Below are 22,667 nucleotides of genomic sequence, written 5' to 3'. Positions count from 1 at the left end.
GATAGAGGAAATAACTTGGATAATGGCAAGGCATGTCATGGAATAATATCAATAAATGGATTGTAAGATTGGTCATAAGAAATATAACACACCCATACGAGGATCAATACGGCCACAACTAATGAAAGCAACGTGGCCGCTCATTGACCTAACTCGAAAGCCAACAGGATTATTGGTAGTGAGCAAATATACAAAAGGGATAGCGCGAACGCAGTCCCCACTAGCAGAAATTACACGACCGAGTTATCCACATTTGGGATAATCGCTAGGGTCAATTTAGTCTGGGTGCAATGACTATACCTCGCCTAGGCAGAACCGCCTACGTGATCACGTTTGACTGCCCCGTCAAGTAAGTATGATTTGTGACGATTGGTTGCGCATCATGAATGAATGTTCTATGCTAAATGTTGAGAAGGAGTTCTCAACAATAAAAACGATATGTGCAAAATTTGCAATTTTAATTGATTCGTCTGTCAGTAACGTAGAATACGATTCATTGCGTTCAAATCTTTTATGTGATACATCGCGAGTTCTTTGCCATCCGATGCAGAATGAAGCTGAACAACTTTACAAAAAATAGCAAAGAGCCAGGGTTTAAAATAATAAACTATAAACAAAGAGCCACAGCCCCAATACGTACCCTTGGACAGCAAACAATTAAACTTCCAAATCTTGGCGCTCATTCTATTGCTCAATCAATGGCAACACAATCTGAATGTGGAACTGCAAATAAGGAATCAATCTAGAGACGGTTGGATAAAGGAAATAACTTGGATAATTGCAAGGCATGTCATGGAATAATATAAATAAATGGATTGTAAGATTGGTCATGAGAAATATACCACACCCAAACGAGGATCAATACGGCCACAACTAATGAAAGCAACGTGGCCGCTCATTGACCTAACTCGTAAGCTAACAGGATATTGGTCGTAAGCAAATATATAAAAAAAAATAACGCGAACGCAGTCCCCACTAGCAGAAATTACACGACCGAGTTATCTCCATTTGGGATAATCGCTAGGGTCAATTTAGTCTGGGTGCAATGACTAAACCTCGCCTAGGCAGAACCGTCTTCGTGATCGCGGTTGACTGCCTCGCCAGGTAAGTATGATTTGTGACGATTGGTTGCGCATCATGAATGAATGTTCTATGCTAAATGTTGAGAAGAAGTTCTCAACAATCTCAACAATAAAAACGATATGTGCAAAATTTGCAATTTTAATTGATTCGTCTGTCAGTAACGTAGAATACGATTCATTGCGTTCAAATCTTTTATGTGATACATCGCGAGTTCTTTGCCATCCGATGCAGAATGTAGCTGAACCCCAATACGTACCTTGGACAGCAAACAATGATACTTCCAAATCTTGGCGCTCATTCTATTGCTCAATCAATGGCAACACAATCTGAATGTGGAACTGCAAATAAGGTATCAATCTAGAGACGGTTGGATAAAGGAAATAACTTGGATAATGGCAAGGCATGTCATGGAATAATATCAATAAATGGATTGTAAGATTGGTCATGAGAAATATAACACACCCATACGAGGATCAATACGGCCACAACTAATGAAAGCAACGTGGCCGCTCATTGACCTAACTCGAAAGCCAACAGGATTATTGGTAGTGAGCAAATATACAAAAGGGATAGCGCGAACGCAGTCCCCACTAGCAGAAATTACACGACCGAGTTATCCACATTTGGGATAATCGCTAGGGTCAATTTAGTCTGGGTGCAATGACTAAACCTCGCCTTGGCAGAACCGCCTACGTGATCACGGTTGACTGCCCCGTCAGGTAAGTATGATTTGTGACGATTGGTTGCGCATCATGAATGAATGTTCTATGCTAAATGTTGAGAAGAAGTTCTCAACAATAAAAACGATATGTGCAAAAGTTGCAATTTTAATTGATTCGTCTGTCAGTAACGTAGAATACGATTCATTGCGTTCAAATCTTTTATGTGATACATCGCGAGTTCTTTGCCATCCGATGCAGAATGAAGCTGAACAACTTTACAAGAAATAGCAAAGAGCCAGGGTTTAAAATAATAAACTATAAACAAAGAGCCACAGCCCCAATACGTACCCTTGGACAGCAAACAATTATACTTCCAAATCTTGGCGCTCATTCTATTGCTCAATCAATGGCAACACAATCTGAATGTGGAACTGCAAATAGGGAATCAATCTAGAGACGGTTGGATAAAGCAAATAACTTGGATAATGGCAAGGCATGTCATGGAGTAATATCAATGAATGGATTGTAAGATTGTTCATGAGAAATATACCACACCCAAACGAGGATCAATACGGCCACAACTAATGAAAGCAACGTGGCCGCTCATTGACCTAACCCGTAAGCCAACAGGATATTGGTCGTGAGCAAATATATAAAAGGGATAGCGCGAACGCAGTCCCCACTAGCAGAAATTACACGACCGAGTTGTCCACATTTGGGATAATCGCTAGGGTCAATTTAGTCTGGGTGCAATGACTAAACCTCGCCTAGGCAGAACCGCCTTCGTGATCGCGGTTGACTGCCTCGTCAGGTAAGTATGGTTTGTGACGATTGGTTGCGCATCATGAATGAATGTTCTATGCTAAACGTTGAGAAGAAGTTCTCCACAATAAAAACGATATGTGCAAAAGTTGCAATTTTAATTGATTCGCCTGTCAGTAACATAGAATACGATTCATTGCGTTCAAATCTTTTATGTGATACATCGTGAGTTTTTTGCCATCCGATGCAGAATGAAGCTGAATGAAGCTGAACAACTTTACAAGAAATAGCAAGGACCAGGGGTTGAAATATTAAACTATAAACAAAGAGCCGCAGCCCCGATACGTACCTTGGACAGCAAACAATGATACTTCCAAATCTTGGCGCTCATTCTATTGCTCAATCAATGGCAACACAATCTGAATGTGGAACTGCAAATAAGGAATCAATCTAGAGACGGTTGGATAAAGGAAATAACTTGGATAATGGCAAGGCATGTCATGGAATAATATCAATAAATGGATTGTAAGATTGGTCATAAGAAATATAACACACCCATACGAGGATCAATACGGCCACAACTAATGAAAGCAACGTGGCCGCTCATTGACCTAACTCGTAAGCTAACAGGATATTGGTTGTAAGCAAATATATAAAATGGATAGCGCGAACGCAGTCCCCACTAGCAGAAATTACACGACCGAGTTTTCTACATTTGGGATAATCGCTAGGGTCAATTTAGTCTGGGTGCAATGACTAAACCTCGCCTAGGCAGAACCGTCTTTGTGATCACGTTTGACTGCCCCGTCAGGTAAGTATGATTTGTGACGATTGGTTGCGCATCATGAATGAATGTTCTATGCTAAATGTTGAGAAGAAGTTCTCAACAATCTCAACAATAAAAACGATATGTGCAAAATTTGCAATTTTAATTGATTCGTCTGTCAGTAACGTAGAATACGATTCATTGCGTTCAAATCTTTTATGTGATACATCGCGAGTTCTTTGCCATCCGATGCAGAATGAAGCTGAACAACTTTACAAGAAATAGCAAAGAGCCAGGGTTTAAAATAATAAACTATAAACAAAGAGCCACAGCCCCAATACGTACCCCTGGACAGCAAACAATTATACTTCCAAATCTTGTCGCTCATTCTATTGCTCAATCAATGGCAACACAATCTGAATGTGGAACTGCATATAAGGAATCAATCTAGAGACGGTTGGATAAAGGAAATAACTTGGATAATGGCAAGGCATGTCATGGAATAATATCAATGAATGGATTGTAAGATTGGTCATGAGAAATATACCACACCCAAACGAGGATCAATACGGCCACAACTAATGGAAGCAACGTGGCCGCTCATTGACCTAACTCGTAAGCTAACAGGATATTGGTCGTAAGCAAATATATAAAAGGGATAGCGCGAACGCAGTCCCCACTAGCAGAAATTACACTACATTTGGGATAATCGCTAGGGTCAATTTAGTCTGGGTGCAATGACTAAACCTCGCCTAGGCAGAACCGTCTTCATGATCGCGGTTGACTGCCTCGTCAGGTAAGTATGATTTGTGACGATTGGTTGCGCATCATGAATGAATGTTCTATGCTAAATGTTGAGAAGAAGTTCTCAACAATCTCAACAATAAAAACGTTATGTGCAAAATTTGCAATTTTAATTGATTCGTCTGTCAGTAACGTAGAATACGATTCATTGCGTTCAAATCTTTTATGTGATACATCGCGAGTTCTTTGCCATCCGATGCAGAATGTAGCTGAACCCCAATACGTACCTTGGACAGCAAACAATGATACTTCCAAATATTGGCGCTCATTCTATTGCTCAATCAATGGCAACACAATCTGAATGTGGAACTGCAAATAAGGAATCAATCTAGAGACGGTTGGATAAAGGAAATAACTTGGATAATGGCAAGGCATGTCATGGAATAATATCAATAAATGGATTGTAAGACTGGTTATGAGAAATATAACACACCCATACGAGGATCAATACGGCCACAACTAATGAAAGCAACGTGGCCGCTCATTGACCTAACTCGAAAGCCAACAGGATTATTGGTAGTGAGCAAATATACAAAAGGGATAGCGCGAACGCAGTCCCCACTAGCAGAAATTACACGACCGAGTTATCCACATGTGGGATAATCGCTAGGGTCAATTTAGTCTGGGTGCAATGACTAAACCTCGCCTAGGCAGAACCGCCTACGTGATCACGGTTGACTCCCCCGTCAGGTAAGTATGATTTGTGACGATTGGTTGCGCATCATGAATGAATGTTCTATGCTAAATGTTGAGAAGAAGTTCTCAACAATAAAAACGATATGTGCAAAAGTTGCAATTTTAATTGATTCGTCTGTCAGTAACGTAGAATACGATTCATTGCGTTCAAATCTTTTATGTGATACATCGCGAGTTCTTTGCCATCCGATGCAGAATGAAGCTGAACAACTTTACAAGAAATAGCAAAGAGCCAGGGTTTAAAAAAATAAACTATAAACAAAGAGCCACAGCCCCAATACGTACCCCTGGACAGCAAACAATTATACTTCCAAATCTTGGCGCTCATTCTATTGCTCAATCAATGGCAACACAATCTGAATGTGGAACTGCAAATAAGGAATCAATCTAGAGACGGTTGGATAAAGAAAATAACTTGGATAATGGCAAGGCATGTCATGAAATAATATCAATGAATGGATTGTAAGATTGGTCATGAGAAATATACCACACCCAAACGAGGATCAATACGGCCACAACTAATGGAAGCAACGTGGCCGCTCATTGACCTAACTCGTAAGCTAACAGGATATTGGTCGTAAGCAAATATATAAAAGGGATAGCGCGAACGCAGTCCCCACTAGCAGAAATTACACTACATTTGGGATAATCGCTAGGGTCAATTTAGTCTGGGTGCAATGACTAAACCTCGCCTAGGCAGAACCGTCTTCATGATCGCGGTTGACTGCCTCGTCAGGTAAGTATGATTTGTGACGATTGGTTGCGCATCATGAATGAATGTTCTATGCTAAATGTTGAGAAGAAGTTCTCAACAATCTCAACAATAAAAACGTTATGTGCAAAATTTGCAATTTTAATTGATTCGTCTGTCAGTAACGTAGAATACGATTCATTGCGTTCAATTTCTTTTATGTGATACATCGCGAGTTCTTTGCCATCCGATGCAGAATGTAGCGGAACCCCAATACGTACCTTGGACAGCAAACAATGATACTTCCAAATATTGGCGCTCATTCTATTGCTCAATCAATGGCAACACAATCTGAATGTGGAACTGCAAATAGGGAATCAATCTAGAGACGGTTGGATAAAGCAAATAACTTGGATAATGGCAAGGCATGTCATGGAGTAATATCAATGAATGGATTGTAAGATTGTTCATGAGAAATATACCACACCCAAACGAGGATCAATACGGCCACAACTAATGAAAGCAACGTGGCCGCTCATTGACCTAACCCGTAAGCCAACAGGATATTGGTCGTGAGCAAATATATAAAAGGGATAGCGCGAACGCAGTCCCCACTAGCAGAAATTACACGACCGAGTTGTCCACATTTGGGATAATCGCTAGGGTCAATTTAGTCTGGGTGCAATGACTAAACCTCGCCTAGGCAGAACCGCCTTCGTGATCGCGGTTGACTGCCTCGTCAGGTAAGTATGGTTTGTGACGATTGGTTGCGCATCATGAATGAATGTTCTATGCTAAACGTTGAGAAGAAGTTCTCCACAATAAAAACGATATGTGCAAAAGTTGCAATTTTAATTGATTCGCCTGTCAGTAACATAGAATACGATTCATTGCGTTCAAATCTTTTATGTGATACATCGTGAGTTTTTTGCCATCCGATGCAGAATGAAGCTGAATGAAGCTGAACAACTTTACAAGAAATAGCAAGGACCAGGGGTTGAAATATTAAACTATAAACAAAGAGCCGCAGCCCCGATACGTACCTTGGACAGCAAACAATGATACTTCCAAATCTTGGCGCTCATTCTATTGCTCAATCAATGGCAACACAATCTGAATGTGGAACTGCAAATAAGGAATCAATCTAGAGACGGTTGGATAAAGGAAATAACTTGGATAATGGCAAGGCATGTCATGGAATAATATCAATAAATGGATTGTAAGATTGGTCATAAGAAATATAACACACCCATACGAGGATCAATACGGCCACAACTAATGAAAGCAACGTGGCCGCTCATTGACCTAACTCGTAAGCTAACAGGATATTGGTTGTAAGCAAATATATAAAATGGATAGCGCGAACGCAGTCCCCACTAGCAGAAATTACACGACCGAGTTTTCTACATTTGGGATAATCGCTAGGGTCAATTTAGTCTGGGTGCAATGACTAAACCTCGCCTAGGCAGAACCGTCTTTGTGATCACGTTTGACTGCCCCGTCAGGTAAGTATGATTTGTGACGATTGGTTGCGCATCATGAATGAATGTTCTATGCTAAATGTTGAGAAGAAGTTCTCAACAATCTCAACAATAAAAACGATATGTGCAAAATTTGCAATTTTAATTGATTCGTCTGTCAGTAACGTAGAATACGATTCATTGCGTTCAAATCTTTTATGTGATACATCGCGAGTTCTTTGCCATCCGATGCAGAATGAAGCTGAACAACTTTACAAGAAATAGCAAAGAGCCAGGGTTTAAAATAATAAACTATAAACAAAGAGCCACAGCCCCAATACGTACCCCTGGACAGCAAACAATTATACTTCCAAATCTTGTCGCTCATTCTATTGCTCAATCAATGGCAACACAATCTGAATGTGGAACTGCATATAAGGAATCAATCTAGAGACGGTTGGATAAAGGAAATAACTTGGATAATGGCAAGGCATGTCATGGAATAATATCAATGAATGGATTGTAAGATTGGTCATGAGAAATATACCACACCCAAACGAGGATCAATACGGCCACAACTAATGGAAGCAACGTGGCCGCTCATTGACCTAACTCGTAAGCTAACAGGATATTGGTCGTAAGCAAATATATAAAAGGGATAGCGCGAACGCAGTCCCCACTAGCAGAAATTACACTACATTTGGGATAATCGCTAGGGTCAATTTAGTCTGGGTGCAATGACTAAACCTCGCCTAGGCAGAACCGTCTTCATGATCGCGGTTGACCGCCTCGTCAGGTAAGTATGATTTGTGACGATTGGTTGCGCATCATGAATGAATGTTCTATGCTAAATGTTGAGAAGAAGTTCTCAACAATCTCAACAATAAAAACGTTATGTGCAAAATTTGCAATTTTAATTGATTCGTCTGTCAGTAACGTAGAATACGATTCATTGCGTTCAAATCTTTTATGTGATACATCGCGAGTTCTTTGCCATCCGATGCAGAATGTAGCTGAACCCCAATACGTACCTTGGACAGCAAACAATGATACTTCCAAATATTGGCGCTCATTCTATTGCTCAATCAATGGCAACACAATCTGAATGTGGAACTGCAAATAAGGAATCAATCTAGAGACGGTTGGATAAAGGAAATAACTTGGATAATGGCAAGGCATGTCATGGAATAATATCAATAAATGGATTGTAAGACTGGTTATGAGAAATATAACACACCCATACGAGGATCAATACGGCCACAACTAATGAAAGCAACGTGGCCGCTCATTGACCTAACTCGAAAGCCAACAGGATTATTGGTAGTGAGCAAATATACAAAAGGGATAGCGCGAACGCAGTCCCCACTAGCAGAAATTACACGACCGAGTTATCCACATGTGGGATAATCGCTAGGGTCAATTTAGTCTGGGTGCAATGACTAAACCTCGCCTAGGCAGAACCGCCTACGTGATCACGGTTGACTCCCCCGTCAGGTAAGTATGATTTGTGACGATTGGTTGCGCATCATGAATGAATGTTCTATGCTAAATGTTGAGAAGAAGTTCTCAACAATAAAAACGATATGTGCAAAAGTTGCAATTTTAATTGATTCGTCTGTCAGTAACGTAGAATACGATTCATTGCGTTCAAATCTTTTATGTGATACATCGCGAGTTCTTTGCCATCCGATGCAGAATGAAGCTGAACAACTTTACAAGAAATAGCAAAGAGCCAGGGTTTAAAAAAATAAACTATAAACAAAGAGCCACAGCCCCAATACGTACCCCTGGACAGCAAACAATTATACTTCCAAATCTTGGCGCTCATTCTATTGCTCAATCAATGGCAACACAATCTGAATGTGGAACTGCAAATAAGGAATCAATCTAGAGACGGTTGGATAAAGAAAATAACTTGGATAATGGCAAGGCATGTCATGAAATAATATCAATGAATGGATTGTAAGATTGGTCATGAGAAATATACCACACCCAAACGAGGATCAATACGGCCACAACTAATGGAAGCAACGTGGCCGCTCATTGACCTAACTCGTAAGCTAACAGGATATTGGTCGTAAGCAAATATATAAAAGGGATAGCGCGAACGCAGTCCCCACTAGCAGAAATTACACTACATTTGGGATAATCGCTAGGGTCAATTTAGTCTGGGTGCAATGACTAAACCTCGCCTAGGCAGAACCGTCTTCATGATCGCGGTTGACTGCCTCGTCAGGTAAGTATGATTTGTGACGATTGGTTGCGCATCATGAATGAATGTTCTATGCTAAATGTTGAGAAGAAGTTCTCAACAATCTCAACAATAAAAACGTTATGTGCAAAATTTGCAATTTTAATTGATTCGTCTGTCAGTAACGTAGAATACGATTCATTGCGTTCAATTTCTTTTATGTGATACATCGCGAGTTCTTTGCCATCCGATGCAGAATGTAGCGGAACCCCAATACGTACCTTGGACAGCAAACAATGATACTTCCAAATATTGGCGCTCATTCTATTGCTCAATCAATGGCAACACAATCTGAATGTGGAACTGCAAATAAGGAATCAATCTAGAGACGGTTGGATAAAGGAAATAACTTGGATAATGGCAAGGCATGTCATGGAATAATATCAAAAAATGGATTGTAAGACTGGTTATGAGAAATATAACACACCCATACGAGGATCAATACGGCCACAACTAATGAAAGCAACGTGGCCGCTCATTGACCTAACTCGAAAGCCAACAGGATTATTGGTAGTGAGCAAATATACAAAAGGGATAGCGCGAACGCAGTCCCCACTAGCAGAAATTACACGACCGAGTTATCCACATTTGGGATAATCGCTAGGGTCAATTTAGTCTGGGTGCAATGACTAAACCTCGCCTAGGCAGAACCGCCTACGTGATCACGGTTGACTCCCCCGTCAGGTAAGTATGATTTGTGACGATTGGTTGCGCATCATGAATGAATGTTCTATGCTAAATGTTGAGAAGAAGTTCTCAACAATAAAAACGATATGTGCAAAAGTTGCAATTTTAATTGATTCGTCTGTCAGTAACGTAGAATACGATTCATTGCGTTCAAATCTTTTATGTGATACATCGCGAGTTCTTTGCCATCCGATGCAGAATGAAGCTGAACAACTTTACAAGAAATAGCAAAGAGCCAGGGTTTAAAATAATAAACTATAAACAAAGAGCCACAGCCCCAATACGTACCCCTGGACAGCAAACAATTATACTTCCAAATCTTGTCGCTCATTCTATTGCTCAATCAATGGCAACACAATCTGAATGTGGAACTGCATATAAGGAATCAATCTAGAGACGGTTGGATAAAGGAAATAACTTGGATAATGGCAAGGCATGTCATGGAATAATATCAATGAATGGATTGTAAGATTGGTCATGAGAAATATACCACACCCAAACGAGGATCAATACGGCCACAACTAATGGAAGCAACGTGGCCGCTCATTGACCTAACTCGTAAGCTAACAGGATATTGGTCGTAAGCAAATATATAAAAGGGATAGCGCGAACGCAGTCCCCACTAGCAGAAATTACACTACATTTGGGATAATCGCTAGGGTCAATTTAGTCTGGGTGCAATGACTAAACCTCGCCTAGGCAGAACCGTCTTCATGATCGCGGTTGACTGCCTCGTCAGGTAAGTATGATTTGTGACGATTGGTTGCGCATCATGAATGAATGTTCTATGCTAAATGTTGAGAAGAAGTTCTCAACAATCTCAACAATAAAAACGTTATGTGCAAAATTTGCAATTTTAATTGATTCGTCTGTCAGTAACGTAGAATACGATTCATTGCGTTCAAATCTTTTATGTGATACATCGCGAGTTCTTTGCCATCCGATGCAGAATGTAGCTGAACCCCAATACGTACCTTGGACAGCAAACAATGATACTTCCAAATATTGGCGCTCATTCTATTGCTCAATCAATGGCAACACAATCTGAATGTGGAACTGCAAATAAGGAATCAATCTAGAGACGGTTGGATAAAGGAAATAACTTGGATAATGGCAAGGCATGTCATGGAATAATATCAATAAATGGATTGTAAGACTGGTTATGAGAAATATAACACACCCATACGAGGATCAATACGGCCACAACTAATGAAAGCAACGTGGCCGCTCATTGACCTAACTCGAAAGCCAACAGGATTATTGGTAGTGAGCAAATATACAAAAGGGATAGCGCGAACGCAGTCCCCACTAGCAGAAATTACACGACCGAGTTATCCACATGTGGGATAATCGCTAGGGTCAATTTAGTCTGGGTGCAATGACTAAACCTCGCCTAGGCAGAACCGCCTACGTGATCACGGTTGACTCCCCCGTCAGGTAAGTATGATTTGTGACGATTGGTTGCGCATCATGAATGAATGTTCTATGCTAAATGTTGAGAAGAAGTTCTCAACAATAAAAACGATATGTGCAAAAGTTGCAATTTTAATTGATTTGTCTGTCAGTAACGTAGAATACGATTCATTGCGTTCAAATCTTTTATGTGATACATCGCGAGTTCTTTGCCATCCGATGCAGAATGAAGCTGAACAACTTTACAAGAAATAGCAAAGAGCCAGGGTTTAAAAAAATAAACTATAAACAAAGAGCCACAGCCCCAATACGTACCCCTGGACAGCAAACAATTATACTTCCAAATCTTGGCGCTCATTCTATTGCTCAATCAATGGCAACACAATCTGAATGTGGAACTGCAAATAAGGAATCAATCTAGAGACGGTTGGATAAAGAAAATAACTTGGATAATGGCAAGGCATGTCATGAAATAATATCAATGAATGGATTGTAAGATTGGTCATGAGAAATATACCACACCCAAACGAGGATCAATACGGCCACAACTAATGGAAGCAACGTGGCCGCTCATTGACCTAACTCGTAAGCTAACAGGATATTGGTCGTAAGCAAATATATAAAAGGGATAGCGCGAACGCAGTCCCCACTAGCAGAAATTACACTACATTTGGGATAATCGCTAGGGTCAATTTAGTCTGGGTGCAATGACTAAACCTCGCCTAGGCAGAACCGTCTTCATGATCGCGGTTGACTGCCTCGTCAGGTAAGTATGATTTGTGACGATTGGTTGCGCATCATGAATGAATGTTCTATGCTAAATGTTGAGAAGAAGTTCTCAACAATCTCAACAATAAAAACGTTATGTGCAAAATTTGCAATTTTAATTGATTCGTCTGTCAGTAACGTAGAATACGATTCATTGCGTTCAAATCTTTTATGTGATACATCGCGAGTTCTTTGCCATCCGATGCAGAATGTAGCGGAACCCCAATACGTACCTTGGACAGCAAACAATGATACTTCCAAATATTGGCGCTCATTCTATTGCTCAATCAATGGCAACACAATCTGAATGTGGAACTGCAAATAAGGAATCAATCTAGAGACGGTTGGATAAAGGAAATAACTTGGATAATGGCAAGGCATGTCATGGAATAATATCAAAAAATGGATTGTAAGACTGGTTATGAGAAATATAACACACCCATACGAGGATCAATACGGCCACAACTAATGAAAGCAACGTGGCCGCTCATTGACCTAACTCGAAAGCCAACAGGATTATTGGTAGTGAGCAAATATACAAAAGGGATAGCGCGAACGCAGTCCCCACTAGCAGAAATTACACGACCGAGTTATCCACATTTGGGATAATCGCTAGGGTCAATTTAGTCTGGGTGCAATGACTAAACCTCGCCTAGGCAGAACCGCCTACGTGATCACGGTTGACTCCCCCGTCAGGTAAGTATGATTTGTGACGATTGGTTGCGCATCATGAATGAATGTTCTATGCTAAATGTTGAGAAGAAGTTCTCAACAATAAAAACGATATGTGCAAAAGTTGCAATTTTAATTGATTCGTCTGTCAGTAACGTAGAATACGATTCATTGCGTTCAAATCTTTTATGTGATACATCGCGAGTTCTTTGCCATCCGATGCAGAATGAAGCTGAACAACTTTACAAGAAATAGCAAAGAGCACGGTTTCAAATAATAAACTATAAACAAAGAGCCACAGCCCCAATACGTACCCTTTGACAGCAAACAATTATACTTCCAAATCTTGGCGCTCATTCTATTGCTCAATCAATGGCAACACAATCTGAATGTGGAACTGCAAATAAGGAATCAATCTAGAGACGGTTGGATAAAGCAAATAACTTGGATAATGGCAAGGCATGTCATGGAGTAATATCAATGAATGGATTGTAAAACTGTTCATGAGAAATATACCACACCCAAACGAGGATCAATACGGCCACAACTAATGAAAGCAACGTGGCCGCTCATTGACCTAACCCGTAAGCCAACAGGATATTGGTCGTGAGCAAATATACAAAAGGGATAGCGCGAACGCAGTCCTCACTAGCAGAAATTACACGACCGAGTTATCCACATTTGGGATAATCGCTAGGGTCAATTTAGTCTGGGTGCAATGACTAAAACTCGCCTAGGCAGAACCGCCTTCGTGATCGCGGTTGACTGCCTCGTCAGGTAAGTATGGTTTGTGACGATTGGTTGCGCATCATGAATGAATGTTCTATGCTAAACGTTGAGAAGAAGTTCTCCACAATAAAAACGATATGTGCAGAAGTTGCAATTTTAATTGATTCGCCTGTCAGTAACATAGAATACGATTCATTGCGTTCAAATCTTTTATGTGATACATCGTGAGTTTTTTGCCATCCGATGCAGAATGAAGCTGAACAACTTTACAAGAAATAGCAAGGACCAGGGGTTGAAATATTAAACTATAAACAAAGAGCCGCAGCCCCGATACGTACCTTGGACAGCAAACAATGATACTTCCAAATCTTGGCGCTCATTCTATTGCTCAATCAATGGCAACACAATCTGAATGTGGAACTGCAAATAAGGAATCAATCTAGAGACGGTTGGATAAAGGAAATAACTTGGATAATGGCAAGGCATGTCATGGAATAATATCAATGAATGGATTGTAAGATTGGTCATAAGAAATATACCACACCCAAACGAGGATCAATACGGCCACAACTAATGAAAGCAACGTGGCCGCTCATTGACCTAACTCGTTAGCTAACAGGATATTGGTCGTAAGCAAATATATAGAAAATGATAGCGCGAACGCAGTCCCCACTAGCAGAAATTACACGCCCGAGTTATCTACATTTGGGATAATCGCTAGGGTCAATTTAGTCTGGGTGCAATGACTAAACCTCGCCTAGGCAGAACCGTCTTCGTGATCGCGGTTGACTGCCTCGTCAGGTAAGTATGATTTGTGACGATTGGTTGCGCATCATGAATGAATGTTCTATGCTAAATGTTGAGAAGAAGTTCTCAACAATCTCAACAATAAAAACGATATGTGCAAAATTTGCAATTTTAATTGATTCGTCTGTCAGTAACGTAGAATACGATTCATTGCGTTCAAATCTTTTATGTGATACATCGCGAGTTCTTTGCCATCCGATGCAGAATGTAGCTGAACAACTTTACAAGAAATAGCAAAGAGCCAGGGTTTGAAATATTAAACTATAAACAAAGAGTCACGTACCTTGGACAGCAAACAATGATACTTCCAAATCTTGGCGCTCATTCTATTGCTCAATCAATGGCAACACAATCTGAATGTGGAACTGCAAATAAGGAATCAATCTAGAGACGGTTGGATAAAGGAAATAACTTGGATAATGGCAAGGCATGTCATGGAATAATATCAATAAATGGATTGTAAGATTGGTCATAAGAAATATAACACACCCATACGAGGATCAATACGGCCACAACTAATGAAAGCAACGTGGCCGCTCATTGACCTAACTCGAAAGCCAACAGGATTATTGGTAGTGAGCAAATATACAAAAGGGATAGCGCGAACGCAGTCTCCACTAGCAGAAATTACACGACCGAGTTATCCACATTTGGGATAAACGCTAGGGTCAACTTAGTCTGGGTGCAATGACTAAACCTCGCCTAGGCAGAACCGCCTACGTGATCACGGTTGACTGCCCCGTCAGGTAAGTATGATTTGTGACGATTGGTTGCGCATCATGAATGAATGTTCTATGCTAAATGTTGAGAAGAAGTTCTCAACAATAAAAACGATATGTGCAAATTGATTCGTCTGTCAGTAACGTAGAATACGATTCATTGCGTTCAAATCTTTTACGTGATACATCGCGAGTTCTTTGCCATCCGATGCAGAATGAAGCTGAACAACTTTACAAGAAATAGCAAAGAGCCAGGGTTTAAAATAATAAACTATAAACAAAGAGCCACAGCCCCAATACGTACCTTGGACAGCAAACAATTATACTTCCAAATATTGGCGCTCATTCTATTGCTCAATCAATGGCAACACAATCTGAATGTGGAACTGCAAATAAGGAATCAATCTAGAGACGGTTGGATAAAGGAAATACCTTGGATAATGGCAAAGCATGTCATGGAATAATATCAATGAATGGATTGTAAGATTGGTCATGAGAAATATACCACACCCAAACGAGGATCAATACGGCCACAACTAATGAGAGCAACGTGGCCGCTCATTGACCTAACTCGTAAGCCAACAGGATATTGGTCGTAAGCAAATATATAAAAGGGATAGCGCGAACGCAGTCCCCACTAGCAGAAATTACACGACCGAGTTATCTACATTTGGGATAATCGCTAGGGTCAATTTAGTCTGGGTGCAATGACTAAACCTCGCCTAGGCAGAACCGTCTTCGTGATCGCGGTTGACTGCCTCGTCAGGTAAGTATGATTTGTGACGATTGGTTGCGCATCATGAATGAATGTTCTATGCTAAACGTTGAGAAGAAGTTCTCAACAATCTCAACAATAAAAACGATATGTGCAAAATTTGCAATTTTAATTGATTCGTCTGTCAGTAACGTAGAATACGATTCATTGCGTTCAAATCTTTTATGCGATACATCGCGAGTTCTTTGCCATCCGATGCAGAATGAAGCTGAACAACTTTACAAGAAATAGCAAAGAGCCAGGGTTTAAAATAATAAACTATAAACAAAGAGCCACAGCCCCAATACGTACCCTTGGACAGCAAACAATTATACTTCCAAATCTTGGAGCTCATTCTATTGCTCAATCAATGGCAACACAATCTGAATGTGGAACTGCAAATAAGGAATCAATCTAGAGACGGTTGGATAAAGGAAATAACTTGGATAATGGCAAGGCATGTCATGGAATAATATCAATGAATGGATTGTATGATTGGTCATGAGAAATATACCACACCCAAACGAGGATCAATACGGCCACAACTAATGAAAGCAACGTGGCCGCTCATTGACCTAACTCGTAAGCTAACAGGATATTGGTCGTAAGCAAATATATAAAAGGGATAGCGCGAACGCAGTCCCCACTAGCAGAAATTACACGACCGAGTTATCTACATTTGGGATAATCGCTAGGGTCAATTTAGTCTGGGTGCAATGACTAAACCTCGCCTAGGCAGAACCGTCTTCATGATCGCGGTTGACTGCCTCGTCAGGTAAGTATGATTTGTGACGATTGGTTGCGCATCATGAATGAATGTTCTATGCTAAATGTTGAGAAGAAGTTCTCAACAATCTCAACAATAAAAACGTTATGTGCAAAATTTGCAATTTTAATTGATTCGTCTGTCAGTAACGTAGAATACGATTCATTGCGTTCAAATCTTTTATGTGATACATCGCGAGTTCTTTGCCATCCGATGCAGAATGTAGCTGAACCCCAATACGTACCTTGGACAGCAAACAATGATACTTCCAAATCTTGGCGCTCATTCTATTGCTCAATCAATGGCAACACAATCTGAATGTGGAACTGCAAATAAGGAATCAATCTAGAGACGGTTGGATAAAGGAAATAACTTGGATAATGGCAAGGCATGTCATGGAATAATATCAATAAATGGACTGTAAGACTGGTCATGAGAAATATAACACACCCATACGAGGATCAATACGGCCACAACTAATGAAAGCAACGTGGCCGCTCATTGACCTAACTCGAAAGCCAACAGGTTTATTGGTAGTGAGCAAATATACAAAAGGGATAGCGCGAACGCAGTCCCCACTAGCAGAAATTACACGACCGAGTTATCCACATTTGGGATAATCGCTAGGGTCAATTTAGTCTGGGTGCAATGACTAAACCACGCCTAGGCAGAACCGCCTACGTGATCACGGTTGACTGCCCCGTCAGGTAAGTATGATTTGTGACGATTGGTTGCGCATCATGAATGAATGTTCTATGCTAAATGTTGAGAAGAAGTTCTCAACAATAAAAACGATATGTGCAAAGTTGCAATTTTAATTGATTCGTCTGTCAGTAACGTAGAATACGATTCATTGCGTTCAAATCTTTTATGTGATACATCGCGAGTTCTTTGCCATCCGATGCAGAATGAAGCTGAACAACTTTACAAGAAATAGCAAAGAGCCAGGGTTTAAAATAGTAAACTATAAACAAAGAGCCACAGCCCCAATACGTACCCTTTGACAGCAAACAATTATACTTCCAAATCTTGGCGCTCATTCTATTGCTCAATCAATGGCAACACAATCTGAATGTGGAACTACAAATAAGGAATCAATCTAGAGACGGTTGGATAAAGCAAATAACTTGGATAATGGCAAGGCATGTCATGGAGTAATATCAATGAATGGATTGTAAGATTGTTCATGAGAAATATACCACACCCAAACGAGGATCAATACGGCCACAACTAATGAAAGCAACGTGGCTGCTCATTGACCTAACCCGTAAGCCAACAGGATATTGGTCGTGAGCAAATATATAAAAGGGATAGCGCGAACGCAGTCCCCACTAGCAGAAATTACACGACCGAGTTATCCACATTTGGGATAATCGCTAGGGTCAATTTAGTCTGGGTGCAATGACTAAACCTCGCCTAGGCAGAACCGCCTTCGTGATCGCGGTTGACTGCCTCGTCAGGTAAGTATGGTTTGTGACGATTGGTTGCGCATCATGAATGAATGTTCTATGCTAAACGTTGAGAAGAAGTTCTCCACAATAAAAACGATATGTGCAAGAGTTGCAATTTTAATTGATTCGCCTGTCAGTAACATAGAATACGATTCATTGCGTTCAAATCTTTTATGTGATACATCGTGAGTTTTTTGCCATCCGATGTAGAATGAAGCTGAACAACTTTACAAGAAATAGCAAGGACCAGGGGTTGAAATATTAAACTATAAACAAAGAGCCGCAGCCCCGATACGTACCTTGGACAGCAAACAATGATACTTCCAAATCTTGGCGCTCATTCTATTGCTCAATCAATGGCAACACAATCTGAATGTGGAACTGCAAATAAGGAATCAATCTAGAGACGGTTGGATAAAGGAAATAACTTGGATAATGGCAAGGCATGTCATGGAATAATATCAATGAATGGATTGTAAGATTGGTCATAAGAAATATACCACACCCAAACGAGGATCAATACGGCCACAACTAATGAAAGCAACGTGGCCGCTCATTGACCTAACTCGTTAGCTAACAGGATATTGGTCGTAAGCAAATATATAAAAGGGATAGCGCGAACGCAGTCCCCACTAGCAGAAATTACACGCCCGAGTTATCTACATTTGGGATAATCGCTAGGGTCAATTTAGTCTGGGTGCAATGACTAAACCTCGCCTAGGCAGAACCGTCTTCGTGATCGCGGTTGACTACCTCGTCAGGTAAGTATGATTTGTGACGATTGGTTGCGCATCATGAATGAATGTTCTATGCTAAATGTTGAGAAGAAGTTCTCAACAATCTCAACAATAAAAACGATATGTGCAAAATTTGCAATTTTAATTGATTCGTCTGTCAGTAACGTAGAATACGATTCATTGCGTTCAAATCTTTTATGTGATACATCGCGAGTTCTTTGCCATCCGATGCAGAATGTAGCTGAACAACTTTACAAGAAATAGCAAAGAACCAGGGTTTGAAATATTAAACTATAAACAAAGAGTCACGTACCTTGGACAGCAAACAATGACACTTCCAAATCTTGGCGCTCATTCTATTGCTCAATCAATGGCAACACAATCTGAATGTGGAACTGCAAATAAGGAATCAATCTAGAGACGGTTGGATAAAGGAAATAACTTGGATAATGGCAAGGCATGTCATGGAATAATATAAATAAATGGATTGTAAGATTGGTCATGAAAAATATAACACACCCAAACGAGGATCAATACGGCCACAACTAATGAAAGCAACGTGGCCGCTCATTGACTTAACTCCAAAGTCAACAGGATTATTGGTAGTTAGCAAATATATGAAAAGGGATAGCGCGAACGCAGTCCCCACTAGCAGAAATTACACGACCGAGTTATTCACATTTGGGATAATCGCTAGGGTCAATTTAGTCTGGGTACAATGACTAAACCTCGCCGAGGCAGAACCGCCTTCGTGATCGCGGTTGACTGCCTCGTCAGGTAAGTATGATTTGTGACGATTGGTTGCGCATCATGAATGAATGTTCTATGCTAAATGTTGAGAAGAACTTCTCAACAATAAATACGATATGTGCAAGAGTTGCAATTTTAATTGAATCGTCTGTCAGTAACGTAGAATACGATCCATTGCGTTCAAATCTTTTATGTGATACATCGCGAGTTCTTTGCCATCCGATGGCAGAATGAAGCTGAACAACTTTACAAGAAATAGCAAGGACCAGGGGTTGAAATATTAAACTATAAACAAAGAGCCGCAGCTCCGATACGTACCTTAAACCGAGAATAATGATATTTCCGAATCTTGGCGCTCATTCTATTGCTCAATCAATAGCAACACAATCTGAATGTGGAACTGCAAATAAGGAATCAATCTAGAGACGGTTGGATAAAGGGATAAATAACTTGGATAATGGCAAGGCATGTCATGGAATAATATAAATAAATGGATTGTAAGATTGGTCATGAGAAATATAACACACTACTACCACAACTAATGAAAGCAACGTGGCCGCTCATTGACCTAACTCGTAAGCCAACAGGATATTGGTAGTGAGCAAATGTATAAAAGGGATAGCGCGAACGCAGTCCCCACTAGCAGAAAAAGCAACGTGGCCGCTCATTGACCTAACTCGTAAGCCAACAGGATATTGGTAGTGAGCAAATGTATAAAAGAGATAGCGCGAACGCAGTCCCCACTAGCAGAAATTACACGACTGAGTTATCCACATCTGGGATAATGGCTAGGGTCAATTTAGTCTGGGTGCAATGACTAAACCTCGCCTAGGCAGAACCACCATCGTGATCGCGGTTGACTGCCTCGTCAGGTAAGTATGATTTGTGACGATTGGTTGCGCATCATGAATGAATGTTCTATGCTAAATGTTGAGAAGAAGTTCTCAACAATAAAAACGATTTGTGCAAAAGTTGCAATTTTAATTGATTCGTCTGTCAGTAACATAGAATACGATTCATTGCGTTCAAATCTTTTATGTGATACATCGCGAGTTTTTTGCCATCCGATGCAGAATGAAGCTGAACAACTTTACAAGAAATAGCAAGAACCAGGGGTTGAAATATTAAACTATAAACAAAGAGCCGCAGCTCCGATACGTACCTTAAACAGAGAATAATGATATTTCCGAATCTTGGCGCTCATTCTATTGCTCAATCAATGGCAACACAATCTGAATGTGGAACTGCAAATAAGGAATCAATCTAGAGACGGTTGGATAAAGGAAATAACTTGGATAATGGCAAGGCATGTCATGGAATAATATCAATGAATGGATTGTAAGATTGTTCATGAGAAATATACCACACCCAAACGAGGATCAATACGGCCACAACTAATGAAAGCAACGTGGCCGCTCATTGACATAACTCGTAAGCCAACAGGATATTGGTCGAGAGCAAATATATAAAAGGGATAGCGCGAACGCAGCCCCCACTAGCAGAAATTACACGACCGAGTTATCCACATTTGGGATAATCGCTAGGGTCAATTTAGTCTGGGTGCAATGACTAAACCTCGCCTAGGCAGAACCGTCTTCGTGAACGCGGTTGACTGCCTCGTCAGGTAAGTATGATTTGTGACGATTGGTTGCGCATCATGAATGAATGTTCTATGCTAAATGTTGGGAAGAACTTCTCAACAATACATACGATATGTGCAAGAGTTGCAATTGTAATTGAATCGTCTGTCAGTAACGTAGAATACGATTCATTGCGTTCAAATCTTTTATGTGATACATCGCGAGTTCTTTGCCATCCGATGCAGAATGAAGCTGAACAACTTTACAAGAAATAGCAAAGAGCCAGGGTTTGAAATATTAAACTATAAACAAAGAGCCACAGCCCCAATACGTACGTACCTTGGACAGCAAATAATGATACTTCCAAATCTTGGCGCTCATTCTATTGCTCAATCAATGGCAACACAATCTGAATGTGGAACTGCAAATAAGGAATCAATCTAGAGACGGTTGGATAAAGGGATAACTTGGATAATGGTAAGGCATGTCATGGAATAATACAAATAAATGGATTGTAAGATTGGTCATGAAAAATATAGCACACCCAAACGAGGATCAATACGGCCACAATTAATGAAAGCAACGTGGCCGCTCATTGACCTAACTCGAAAGTCAACAGGATTATTAGTAGTTAGCAAATATATGAAAAGGGATAGCGCGAACGCAGTCCCCACTAGCAGAAATTACACGACCGAGTTATCCACATTTGGGATAATCGCTAGTGTCAATTTAGTCTGGGTGCAATGTCTAAACCTCGCCTAGGCAGAACCGTCTTCGTGATCGCGGTTGACTGCCTCGTCAGGTAAGTATGATTTGTGACGATTGGTTGCGCATCATGAATGAATGTTCTATGCTAAATGTTGAGAAGAAGTTCTCAACAATAAAAACGATATACGCAAAAGTTGCAATTTTAATTGATTCGTCTGTCAGTAACGTAGAATACGATTCATTGCGTTCAAATCTTTTATGTGATACATCGCGAGTTCTTTGCCATCCGATGCAGAATGAAGCTGAACAACTTTACAAGAAATAGCAAAGAGCCTGGGTTTGAAATATTAAACTATAAACAAAGAGCCACAGCCCCAATACGTACCTTGGACAGCAAACAATGATACTTCCAAATCTTGGCGCTCATTCTATTGCTCAATCAATGGCAACACAATCTGAATGTGGAACTGCAAATAAGGAATCAATCTAGAGACGGTTGGATAAAGGAAATAACTTGGATAATGGCAAGGCATGTCATGGAATAATATCAATAAATGGATTGTAAGATTGGTCATAAGAAATATAACACACCCATACGAGGATCAATACGGCCACAACTAATGAAAGCAACGTGGCCGCTCATTGACCTAACTCGTAAGCTAACAGGATATTGGTTGTAAGCAAATATATAAAATGGATAGCGCGAACGCAGTCCCCACTAGCAGAAATTACACGACCGAGTTATCTACATTTGGGATAATCGCTAGGGTCAATTTAGTCTGGGTGCAATGACTAAACCTCGCCTAGGCAGAACCGTCTTCGTGATCGCGGTTGACTACCTCGTCAGGTAAGTATGATTTGTGACGATTGGTTGCGCATCATGAATGAATGTTCTATGCTAAATGTTGAGAAGAAGTTCTCAACAATCTCAACAATAAAAACGATATGTGC

At 40.4% G+C, this 22,667-nt stretch overlaps 3 protein-coding genes, 25 non-coding genes and 6 pseudogenes across 27 annotated transcripts in view; 2 read left to right on the top strand and 32 right to left on the bottom strand.

The window, feature by feature from the left end:
• The window catches only part of LOC144422696 (uncharacterized), a 486,406-nt gene that overhangs the window by 102,087 nt on the left and 361,652 nt on the right, over window positions 1–22,667 (bottom strand). The gene's annotated exons all lie outside the window — the stretch shown is intronic.
• LOC120332866 (FGFR1 oncogene partner 2 homolog) overlaps window positions 1–22,667 on the top strand; it is a 424,145-nt gene that overhangs the window by 320,697 nt on the left and 80,781 nt on the right.
• LOC120329781 (FGFR1 oncogene partner 2 homolog) overlaps window positions 1–22,667 on the top strand; it is a 443,159-nt gene that overhangs the window by 403,158 nt on the left and 17,334 nt on the right. The window lies entirely within an intron of this gene.
• On the bottom strand, window positions 195–357 carry LOC144423337 (U1 spliceosomal RNA). The gene has a single exon (XR_013475831.1). It is a non-coding gene; the product is annotated as a U1 spliceosomal RNA (small nuclear RNA).
• On the bottom strand, window positions 950–1,112 carry LOC144423513 (U1 spliceosomal RNA). The gene has a single exon (XR_013476007.1). It is a non-coding gene; the product is annotated as a U1 spliceosomal RNA (small nuclear RNA).
• LOC144423181 (U1 spliceosomal RNA) lies at window positions 1,648–1,810 on the bottom strand. Its single transcript, XR_013475675.1, has one exon. It is a non-coding gene; the product is annotated as a U1 spliceosomal RNA (small nuclear RNA).
• On the bottom strand, window positions 2,402–2,564 carry LOC144424093 (U1 spliceosomal RNA). Its single transcript, XR_013476457.1, has one exon. It is a non-coding gene; the product is annotated as a U1 spliceosomal RNA (small nuclear RNA).
• LOC144423508 (U1 spliceosomal RNA) lies at window positions 3,164–3,326 on the bottom strand. Its single transcript, XR_013476002.1, has one exon. It is a non-coding gene; the product is annotated as a U1 spliceosomal RNA (small nuclear RNA).
• On the bottom strand, window positions 3,927–4,077 carry LOC144423558 (U1 spliceosomal RNA; annotated as a pseudogene).
• LOC144423320 (U1 spliceosomal RNA) lies at window positions 4,613–4,775 on the bottom strand. Its single transcript, XR_013475814.1, has one exon. It is a non-coding gene; the product is annotated as a U1 spliceosomal RNA (small nuclear RNA).
• On the bottom strand, window positions 5,367–5,517 carry LOC144423557 (U1 spliceosomal RNA; annotated as a pseudogene).
• Window positions 6,053–6,215, bottom strand: LOC144424092 (U1 spliceosomal RNA). The gene has a single exon (XR_013476456.1). It is a non-coding gene; the product is annotated as a U1 spliceosomal RNA (small nuclear RNA).
• Window positions 6,815–6,977, bottom strand: LOC144423506 (U1 spliceosomal RNA). The gene has a single exon (XR_013476000.1). It is a non-coding gene; the product is annotated as a U1 spliceosomal RNA (small nuclear RNA).
• On the bottom strand, window positions 7,578–7,728 carry LOC144423559 (U1 spliceosomal RNA; annotated as a pseudogene).
• Window positions 8,264–8,426, bottom strand: LOC144423319 (U1 spliceosomal RNA). Its single transcript, XR_013475813.1, has one exon. It is a non-coding gene; the product is annotated as a U1 spliceosomal RNA (small nuclear RNA).
• Window positions 9,018–9,168, bottom strand: LOC144423556 (U1 spliceosomal RNA; annotated as a pseudogene).
• On the bottom strand, window positions 9,705–9,867 carry LOC144423215 (U1 spliceosomal RNA). The gene has a single exon (XR_013475709.1). It is a non-coding gene; the product is annotated as a U1 spliceosomal RNA (small nuclear RNA).
• On the bottom strand, window positions 10,459–10,609 carry LOC144423555 (U1 spliceosomal RNA; annotated as a pseudogene).
• Window positions 11,145–11,307, bottom strand: LOC144423318 (U1 spliceosomal RNA). Its single transcript, XR_013475812.1, has one exon. It is a non-coding gene; the product is annotated as a U1 spliceosomal RNA (small nuclear RNA).
• LOC144423554 (U1 spliceosomal RNA) lies at window positions 11,899–12,049 on the bottom strand (annotated as a pseudogene).
• On the bottom strand, window positions 12,585–12,747 carry LOC144423214 (U1 spliceosomal RNA). Its single transcript, XR_013475708.1, has one exon. It is a non-coding gene; the product is annotated as a U1 spliceosomal RNA (small nuclear RNA).
• LOC144423119 (U1 spliceosomal RNA) lies at window positions 13,338–13,500 on the bottom strand. The gene has a single exon (XR_013475613.1). It is a non-coding gene; the product is annotated as a U1 spliceosomal RNA (small nuclear RNA).
• LOC144423520 (U1 spliceosomal RNA) lies at window positions 14,091–14,253 on the bottom strand. The gene has a single exon (XR_013476014.1). It is a non-coding gene; the product is annotated as a U1 spliceosomal RNA (small nuclear RNA).
• Window positions 14,843–15,005, bottom strand: LOC144423456 (U1 spliceosomal RNA). Its single transcript, XR_013475950.1, has one exon. It is a non-coding gene; the product is annotated as a U1 spliceosomal RNA (small nuclear RNA).
• Window positions 15,582–15,744, bottom strand: LOC144423239 (U1 spliceosomal RNA). The gene has a single exon (XR_013475733.1). It is a non-coding gene; the product is annotated as a U1 spliceosomal RNA (small nuclear RNA).
• LOC144423225 (U1 spliceosomal RNA) lies at window positions 16,345–16,507 on the bottom strand. The gene has a single exon (XR_013475719.1). It is a non-coding gene; the product is annotated as a U1 spliceosomal RNA (small nuclear RNA).
• Window positions 17,043–17,205, bottom strand: LOC144423094 (U1 spliceosomal RNA). Its single transcript, XR_013475589.1, has one exon. It is a non-coding gene; the product is annotated as a U1 spliceosomal RNA (small nuclear RNA).
• Window positions 17,796–17,958, bottom strand: LOC144423679 (U1 spliceosomal RNA). Its single transcript, XR_013476143.1, has one exon. It is a non-coding gene; the product is annotated as a U1 spliceosomal RNA (small nuclear RNA).
• On the bottom strand, window positions 18,548–18,710 carry LOC144423436 (U1 spliceosomal RNA). Its single transcript, XR_013475930.1, has one exon. It is a non-coding gene; the product is annotated as a U1 spliceosomal RNA (small nuclear RNA).
• On the bottom strand, window positions 19,301–19,463 carry LOC144423354 (U1 spliceosomal RNA). The gene has a single exon (XR_013475848.1). It is a non-coding gene; the product is annotated as a U1 spliceosomal RNA (small nuclear RNA).
• Window positions 20,146–20,308, bottom strand: LOC144423524 (U1 spliceosomal RNA). The gene has a single exon (XR_013476018.1). It is a non-coding gene; the product is annotated as a U1 spliceosomal RNA (small nuclear RNA).
• On the bottom strand, window positions 20,897–21,060 carry LOC144423166 (U1 spliceosomal RNA). The gene has a single exon (XR_013475660.1). It is a non-coding gene; the product is annotated as a U1 spliceosomal RNA (small nuclear RNA).
• LOC144423358 (U1 spliceosomal RNA) lies at window positions 21,656–21,818 on the bottom strand. Its single transcript, XR_013475852.1, has one exon. It is a non-coding gene; the product is annotated as a U1 spliceosomal RNA (small nuclear RNA).
• Window positions 22,409–22,571, bottom strand: LOC144423448 (U1 spliceosomal RNA). Its single transcript, XR_013475942.1, has one exon. It is a non-coding gene; the product is annotated as a U1 spliceosomal RNA (small nuclear RNA).

Source organism: Styela clava, chromosome 5 (assembly GCF_964204865.1).
Source record: "Styela clava chromosome 5, kaStyClav1.hap1.2, whole genome shotgun sequence".
NCBI classification, from domain to species: domain Eukaryota; kingdom Metazoa; phylum Chordata; class Ascidiacea; order Stolidobranchia; family Styelidae; genus Styela; species Styela clava.
Note: the sequence above shows the minus strand (reverse complement) of the source record. Positions and strands in the feature narration are given on the sequence as shown.